The 7,980-nt window shown below is 40.0% G+C and overlaps 1 pseudogene; it reads right to left on the reverse strand.

The window, feature by feature from the left end:
* Window positions 1-7,391: 7,391 nt before the first annotated feature.
* LOC123806971 lies at window positions 7,392-7,644 on the reverse strand (annotated as a pseudogene).
* Between the last annotated feature and the right edge of the window lie 336 nt (window positions 7,645-7,980).

The raw sequence follows: 7,980 nt of genomic DNA on the forward strand, positions 1-7,980 counted from the left end.
CTAGGCATTACAACAACAAAATATATAACTCAACTTTGCCTCCATCTGACTTTTTCTGCCATCAAAGTAATTTGAAACAGTTAAAACCAAGACATTTGCTACTGGGGTAAACAGGATGTTTGAGTGCTTGAATCACCTAGAGAGGCTATCTATGCAGGAGTAAAAAAATGTGGTTGGTAATATGTCTAATCTCCATTTTACTCTGGCTGTCCACATCATCACTGAGTTGTACAGCAGGATATAATTAAAGCAATGAATGAATGCAGTGAATTAAAATTAAAAAATGTCCATTTAACCTCTGACTTTTCTTGATTTTGCTCCAGAATAGAATAAAGGTAGACCACTTAGCTCTCTAGAAAGCACACTTGGCTGCATTACATATTTAACATATGGAAAGAGTGATCATAGATATACAGAGTGTGGTTTACAGTATAGAACATAGAGCATTGAAGGGAACATGAGGCTTATGCTTAAATCCTGGGATCTAAACTTCCTTCCTCCACTTGCTGTGTGACCTTCATCAAATCACCTCTCAGCCTTACTTTGCCTATGGGGAAAACTAAAATGTGAATAATAATAGTGTTCTGCTAGCTCAGGGGCAAAACAAAGTGAAAGCGCTTAGTAAACTATGCAAAGGACTATACACCTGTGAGGTATCAATTTTAAGGTATTATTATTTTCATGATCACAGAGGATTTTTTGCTTTAAACGTAGGTTTTTAAATGCCTGAGGAAATGGGGCAATCACAGAACCATGACTTTAAACAAACTTTATTTGGGCGCATGACTGACTGGCAATTGTGTGCAATCATTTTAGCTGTCACAGGCTCAGAGAAATGTGGGAGAGCTCTTCCATGAAATGTTTATATTTCATAAACAAAATGATGTGCTTAACAGTCAGAGCGATGGGAGGGTTCCGGCTAATGCATTTTCCAATGTGTGAGGCAGATTATTAATGCGCTCCAGTAGCTGTTAATTTCAGTTTGCTGGAATGATTTATGGGGAGGTAAAGGAGAGAGACATAATCTAATTGAGATCAGAATCACTGTTCTAGCAGCAAAGCACCAGCATTGGCCCTTGGCACGGCAGAATGATTAATATCTAATAAGCAAATAATCTGTTAACTTATTATAAACATTACTTTTGACAACTCTTTTGTTGGCAAATGAAAAAAAAAGAAAAAAGAAACAAAAGATCTAAAAATCACCAATTTCTCTAATAATACTGTAGAGGCAGATTTGTTAGAACAAGGGTGATGGACATTGTGATGGACATGAGTGTTGGGACCAATTTTAAGTATACTGGAAAGGTGTTTTTTTTTAAATAACCTGGAGCAAGTCCACTTTTCAGAAACAAAAATAAACACCAGTTTTCAAAGTGTGGCTCCTCTTACTACCCCTTATCATTATGCCCCTTGTAAGCATGCCAATCCCTCACCACTCTGTAGGTAATCAGATGTAGAGCCTAAAAAGGAGAGGTAAATGTTGGGAACCGCCCTGACTGGTATCAGAGGCTGAAACCCCCGCCTAGGCTAAGGCTAAGGGAACGCCCTTGGAACCGTGAGCCGGCATGGAGACAAAAGCTTATCTCCCTGGCAGGAATGCTGCTTCTGCTGCTGAACCCCAAAAAGCTTGGTCGGTTAGCCAAAGACGGGTAAGATTCCCCACGGGGGGACAACCCAAGCCAGGCACGATCACTTTGGGAGGCCCCCCAAAAGAAGGACTTGGGGGGCTGCAGCAAAAGGGGGGTGATGGACCCTCACTCCTCGGCTTTGACAAAGTCTGAGTTCTCAGCATCCGGAAGAAAATCTCCTTATCTCTCGGTGGCCTTAGTTCCCTCGCTCCACCTAAGCCTGAAACAATGACAGGGTGTTGCAGCTCGGTACTGGGAAGTGCGGATTTCCCGGGGTGATCAGGCCTAAGAAAGAACATGTAAATTACTGTGAAACCTTCTTTGTTCAAGAATGCTCTCAGTTGAATGAGAAGGGTCTTAGGAGGAAGCTAGTTTGTTCCTCAGCCTTACAGCTCTTTGACCCCCAACTCAATAGACGGGCAGAGTTCTTTGTTTTCTATAGTTCCTTACTTCCCCTGGTGAGTGCTGTACTTTACCTGAATTATTATGCAAAATGAGCCTAATAAAAGCAGGTATGGACGGTGGATCGGCACGCTCCCCACTAGGGGGGGTGGCCATTCTGTCCCTACTTCCCCACAGAAACTAGTTTGTCTCTGTGCATGTTGTTATTTCTCGCGTGTTTATTGTCGAGCCATCCACAGCGTTCCGTGGTCACTGCTGGCCGGTGACCCACGCGCAACAGGTAAAGAGCCCTTCTTCTTGTAAAATGCACATAACATAAAATTTACCATTTCAACCATTTTTAAGTGTATATTTTAGTAGCATTAAGTACATTCACACTGTTGTACAACCACCATCACTATTCAACTTCAGAACTTCTCCATCCTCCAAAACTGAAGCCCTATATGAGTAACTCCCAATTATTCCTTTCTCCCCAGTCCCTGGTAACAACCATTTTACTTACTGTCTCTATGAATTTCACTCATATAAGTGAAACCATACAGTATTTTACTTATCATAATGTCTTCAAGGTTCATGTATGTTATGGCATGTGTCAGAAATCTCCTTCCTTTTTAAGGGTGAATAACAGTTTATTATATGTATGTACCTCATTTTGTTTATCTATGCATCTGTTGATGGACAGTCAGGGGATATGTATATCAGGTTGTTTCCACATCTTACGTAATGTGAATAACACTGTAATATATGTAGAAGTGCAAATATCTCTTCAAGATAATGATTTTGTTTTGGAAATATACCCAGAAGTGGGTTTGCTGGATCATATGGTAGCTCTATTTTTAATTTTTTGAGGAACCTCTATACTGTTTTTCATAGTGGCTGTATCAGTTAACATATTCACCAACAGTGCACCAGGGTTCTCTTTACATTCTCACCATCTTGCCAGCATTTATAATACCTTATCTTTTTGACAATAATCAATCTAATAAGTGTGAGGTGATATCTCATTGTGTTTTTGATTTGTATTTCCATGATAATTAGCAATGCTGAGCACCTTTGTATGTCCCTATTTTTCCATGTAGATAAAAAGTCTATTCAGGCTTTTTGCTCATTTTTAAATTGGGTTACTTTGTGTTTGTTTTTTTCTTTTTGCTATTAATTTATTATGAGGTCCTTGTATATGTCAGATAGTTATCCTTTATCAGATTTGTAGTTTGCAAATATTTTTTTCCCTTGCCATAGGTTGCCTTTTCATTTTATTGATGAGTTTCTTTGCTGTACTGAAGCTTTTTCATTTGATGTAGTTCCTCTTGTTTGTTTTTGCCTTTGTTACCTTTGCTTTTGGTGTCTAATCCAAAAATTCATTGCCAAGACCAATGTCAAAAAATGTGTTTTCTTTACTTTTTAAAGATCTTATTTATTTATCTTTAGAAAGAGGGGAAGGAAGGGAGAAAGAGAGGGAGAGAATCATCTATCTATTGGTTGCCTCTCACTCAGCCAAGAGGGGTGTAACCCACAACCCAGACATGTGCCCTGTCCAGGAATAAAACCAGAGACCTTTCCCTTTGTGTGATGACACTAAACTCAGCCACACTGCCACATTGTTCAGGGCTTGTATGCTTTTCTTTTGTAATTTGTCATTCGTTATGGAGCCCCAGCCAAGAACTTTAAAAGAATAGAAGAAAAAAAGATAGTTTTCCTCCCCTATAACATCATCTATTATTAGGTGATACTAGATAATAATTAGGAATTACTTTTAATTTTGTTGGCAATGATAATGGTGCTGCTACATATATTTTTAGGTTCTTACGGTTTTCCTGGAAAAGGAAATGGAACACTTACTACATGAAAATTTCTATACCTCACTATCAGTTCTTTTGTGGAAAGGCAAGCTTTATTTCAAAGCAACCCAGAAAGAGCTGTCAGGGGGTCCACAACTACAAACTGGTACAAAGGAGAACACAGTTACATGCTCAACTGGCAGGGTCTCAATTGGGAATCTAACCAGTCCCTGCTGATCAGCAAGCACCTGCTCAGTTTCCTCTTCAGATTGAAACTAAAAAATTAGACTTGAACATGTCCATGATACCTTTGTTGTCCAACCACACCTAGTTAAGGAAAGAAACACTTGGAGGTAATTTAATTGGGGGAATCTGCTTAATTACTGAAAATAAATATTTACAATGAAATACAGTTAATTTAGTAGGTTTTTATATATTTTTGTTGAGGTCCACCCTGCCTAGTCTCAGGAAACTGTAACTGCCTGTGTCTAAGGCTGAGTAAGAGGCCTCTGAACCAGGAGACAATACTTAATTCCCTGGTATGAATGCTGCCTGTTCTGTGTCGGCCCCCAATGCTTGATCAGTTAGCCAATGATGGGTAAGATTTCCCAAGGAGGGAATCGCCTAAGACAGGCATGATCACATGGAGGCCTCAGGGAAGGACTTGGGAGGCTTTGGAAATGAAGGGGTGATCGACATCAACCCCTGCCCCCTCAGCTTTGTCAAAGCCTGAGTCCTTGTTCTAAGTTGTGAGAAATCAAAGTCTCCTGACTGCCTTTGTCTCCTCTGCCCAACTCAGGCTTGCAGAAATAATAGGGGTGGTGCAGTCCAGACCAGAGTCAGCGGACCCCTGGGGTAATCAGGCCTGACACATAGAATATGCAAAATCCTGTGACATCTGCTTGCTGGAGGATGTTCTTTAATTAGAATATGAAGGCACTGGCAGGAAACAAGACTAGCCTTTTAGATCCTGTAGTCTTTTTAAATGATAAAACCCCCAAATCTCAGCCCAGAATCCCAGCGGGAGATCTGCCACTCCTTTTCAAAGCTAACTACTTGTTTTAAATTCCCTGTCAGACTGTAATTCACAAACTGTATCGGTATTCTTAATAAAAGCCTACTTGGGCGGGAGGAAGGGGTGCTCTCCACTAGAGAGAGTGGCCGTTTCATCCCTATTTCTCCACAGGACTCGGTTGTCCATGTGTATGTTTTTCTCGTGTTTTGATGATCATCTGCAGTGATGGATACTGATGGCCAGTATCCGTCGCATATTTTCACACTTTCAAGAGTCACAAGGATTGTCTTCATGTTTTCAGCAGCTGAGTTGGTAAAGATCCTGTCTCTGTATTATAGAAAATGGGCTACATTCAATTACTCCTCACAACAGCCAGCTGGAAGGTTATTCCATTACTTTTTTACAAAAAATGTATTTTATTTACCCCCCACCAAGAGAGTGGTCAGGGGTAAATGCAGACAACTGTACTTGAACAACAATAAGTTAATTTTTTAAAAAAGAAAAGAAAATATATATTTTACACCAAAAACTTAGAAAAATGGATTTCCAACTTCTGTTTTAGGCTCATACATTTTTTTCTATATTTTAGTAATAATTTGTCACAACAGAAAGATAAGTCTTAAAATATATATATATATATATATATATATATATATATTTTACTGATTATGCTATTACAGTTGTCCCATTTTTTTCTCCCCTTTATTCCCTTCAGTGTTATACCACCCCACCTAGTACCATCCCCCCCCCCCATTTCATGTCCATGGGTCGTACATACAAGTTTTTTGGTTTCTACATTTCCTATGCTATCCTTAACCTTCCCCTGTCTATTTGGTACCTACCTTTTATGCTATTTATTCCCTGTACTTTTTCTCCCATTCTGCCCCCACCCTGTCCCCATTGGTAACCCTCCATGTGATCTCCATTTCTGTGATTCTTTTTTTGTTCTAGTAGTTTGTTTGGCTGGTTTTTGTTTTTTCAGTTGGGTTGTTGGCAGTTGTGAATTTGTTATTATTTTACTGTTCATATTTTTTATCTTTTTCCTAGATAAGTCCCTTTAACATTTCATATAATAAGGGCCTGGTGATGATGAACTCCCTTAACTTGACCTTATCTGAGAAGCACTTTATCTGCCCTTCCATTCTAAATGATAGCTTTGCTGGATAGAGCAATCTTAGATGTAGGTCCTTGCCTTTCATGACTTGGAATACTTCTTTCCAGCCACTTCTTGCCTGCAAGGTCCCTTTTGAGAAATCAGCTGACACTCTTATGGGAACTCCTTTGTAGGTAATTGTCTCCTTTTCTCTTGCAGCATTTAAGATTTTCCTCTTATCTTTAATCTCAGGTAATGTAATTATGATATGCTTTGGTGTGTGCTTCCTTGGGTCCAACTTCTTTAGGACTCTCTGAGCTTCCTGAAATTTCTAGAAGTCTATTTCCCTTGCCAGATTAGGGGAGTTCCCCTTCATTAATTTTTCAAATAAGTTTTCCATTTTTTCCTCTTCCTCTTTTCCTTTTAGCACCTCTGTTGAGTAGGATTTTGGAATGTTTAAAGTTGTCCCAGGGATTCCTGGGCCTTTGCTGATTTTTTTGAATTCTTATTTCTTCATTCTGTTCTGGTTGAATGTTTATTTCTTCCTTCTGCTCTGAACTGTTTGAGTCCCAGTTTCCTTCCCATCACCATTGTTTCCCTGTACATTCTCCTTTATTTCACTTTTCATAGCCTTCACTTTTTCCTCTATTTTGCAACCATACTCAACCATTTCTGTGAGCACCCTGATTACCAGTGTTTTGAACTGTGTATCTGATAGGCTGGCTATCTCTTCATTGCTTAGTGGTATTTTTTCTGGAGCTTTGATCTGTTCTTTCATTTGAGCCATATTTTTCGTCTCATGGGCCTCTTATGTATTAAGGGGTAAAGCCTTAGTTGTTTGCCAGGGCAGGGCAAGCCACAACTCTGCAATGTGGCACTGTAGCAGGAGGAGGGGTCTGAAAGGAAACAATGCTGCTTGCTCAGATCTCAGCCATCTTTCAGTCATTTCCTCCACTACCCACAAGCAAATTGAGCCTCTTCTGGTGAAAGAATCTTAAAAGCTTCCAGGTGGGTGGTTTTGTGTACATTCTTGGACCTTTTGGGTCTCTCTAATGAACTCTCCTGTGAGGCTAGAAATTTCTCCCACCACCTTAGGTTTTTTCAGTCAAAGGTTTTGAGGCTTAAATTCCCTGCATTGGAACCCTGGGTTGCAGGGTCTGTCTCACTCCCCAGTTTTTCCTCCCAGTTTACAGCATGCAAATGTGAGACTGCCAACTCCACCAATTGCCACCTCACCCAGTCCTCCAGCTGCTGCCTTGCCACGAGTCCTTTCTACCCTGGCTGCCCATCTCTGCCCTTCCTACCAGTCTGGATGAATGTTTCTTCTTTAACTCTTTGGTTGTCAGACTTCCATACAGTTCAATTTTCTGGCAGTTCTACTTGTTTTTTGTTTTTAAATTGTCGTTTTTCTCCCTCTGGTTGTGCGAAGAGGCAAAGTGTATCTACCTAAGCCTCTATCTTGGCTGGAAGTCCTATTCTACTACTTTTGAAGGATGGGTTGGGTTACATTCTGCAATGGTAGCCAAATATATTTCTATGTAATCTCATAGTAATCTCTATGTAATCTACATGCTGGTAGTGGATACTCTCATTCACCTGGCATTTGTTCTACTACTCCATGATACAGCAGATAAGCTGGTCATTCTTCTCCATGAGCTACTGGATGGTCTCCTGATTGACTTGCACCTTGCCCCTCAGCCAGTCTGGTATGAAAGCCACCAACATTATAGGAAGACAGGTTGGAACTTTGGCTCAGGCCTCATGAACCCCTCTGCAGCTAGACCACAGCCAACCAGCAGCTAAGAAACACTACAACTACAGCAGGGACCCACAACATCTACCCTCTATGTTTTCTTCAAGAAAAGTTACACAATTTCGGGTTTTACAGTAAAATCTTTAATCCATTTTAAATTATTTTTTGTGTCGCATAAGATGTGATATATCCAATTTCACTCTTCTGCATGTGTCTCTCTAGTTTTCCTAATACCATTAATTGAATATTGTCCTTTCCCCATTGTATATTCTATGCTCCTTTGTCTTAAATTAATTGACTATATATGC

The sequence above is a fragment of the Phyllostomus hastatus genome, unplaced genomic scaffold (assembly GCF_019186645.2).
Source record: "Phyllostomus hastatus isolate PE091 unplaced genomic scaffold, TTU_PhHast_1.1 phas_scaffold_39, whole genome shotgun sequence".
NCBI classification, from domain to species: Eukaryota; Metazoa; Chordata; class Mammalia; order Chiroptera; family Phyllostomidae; genus Phyllostomus; species Phyllostomus hastatus.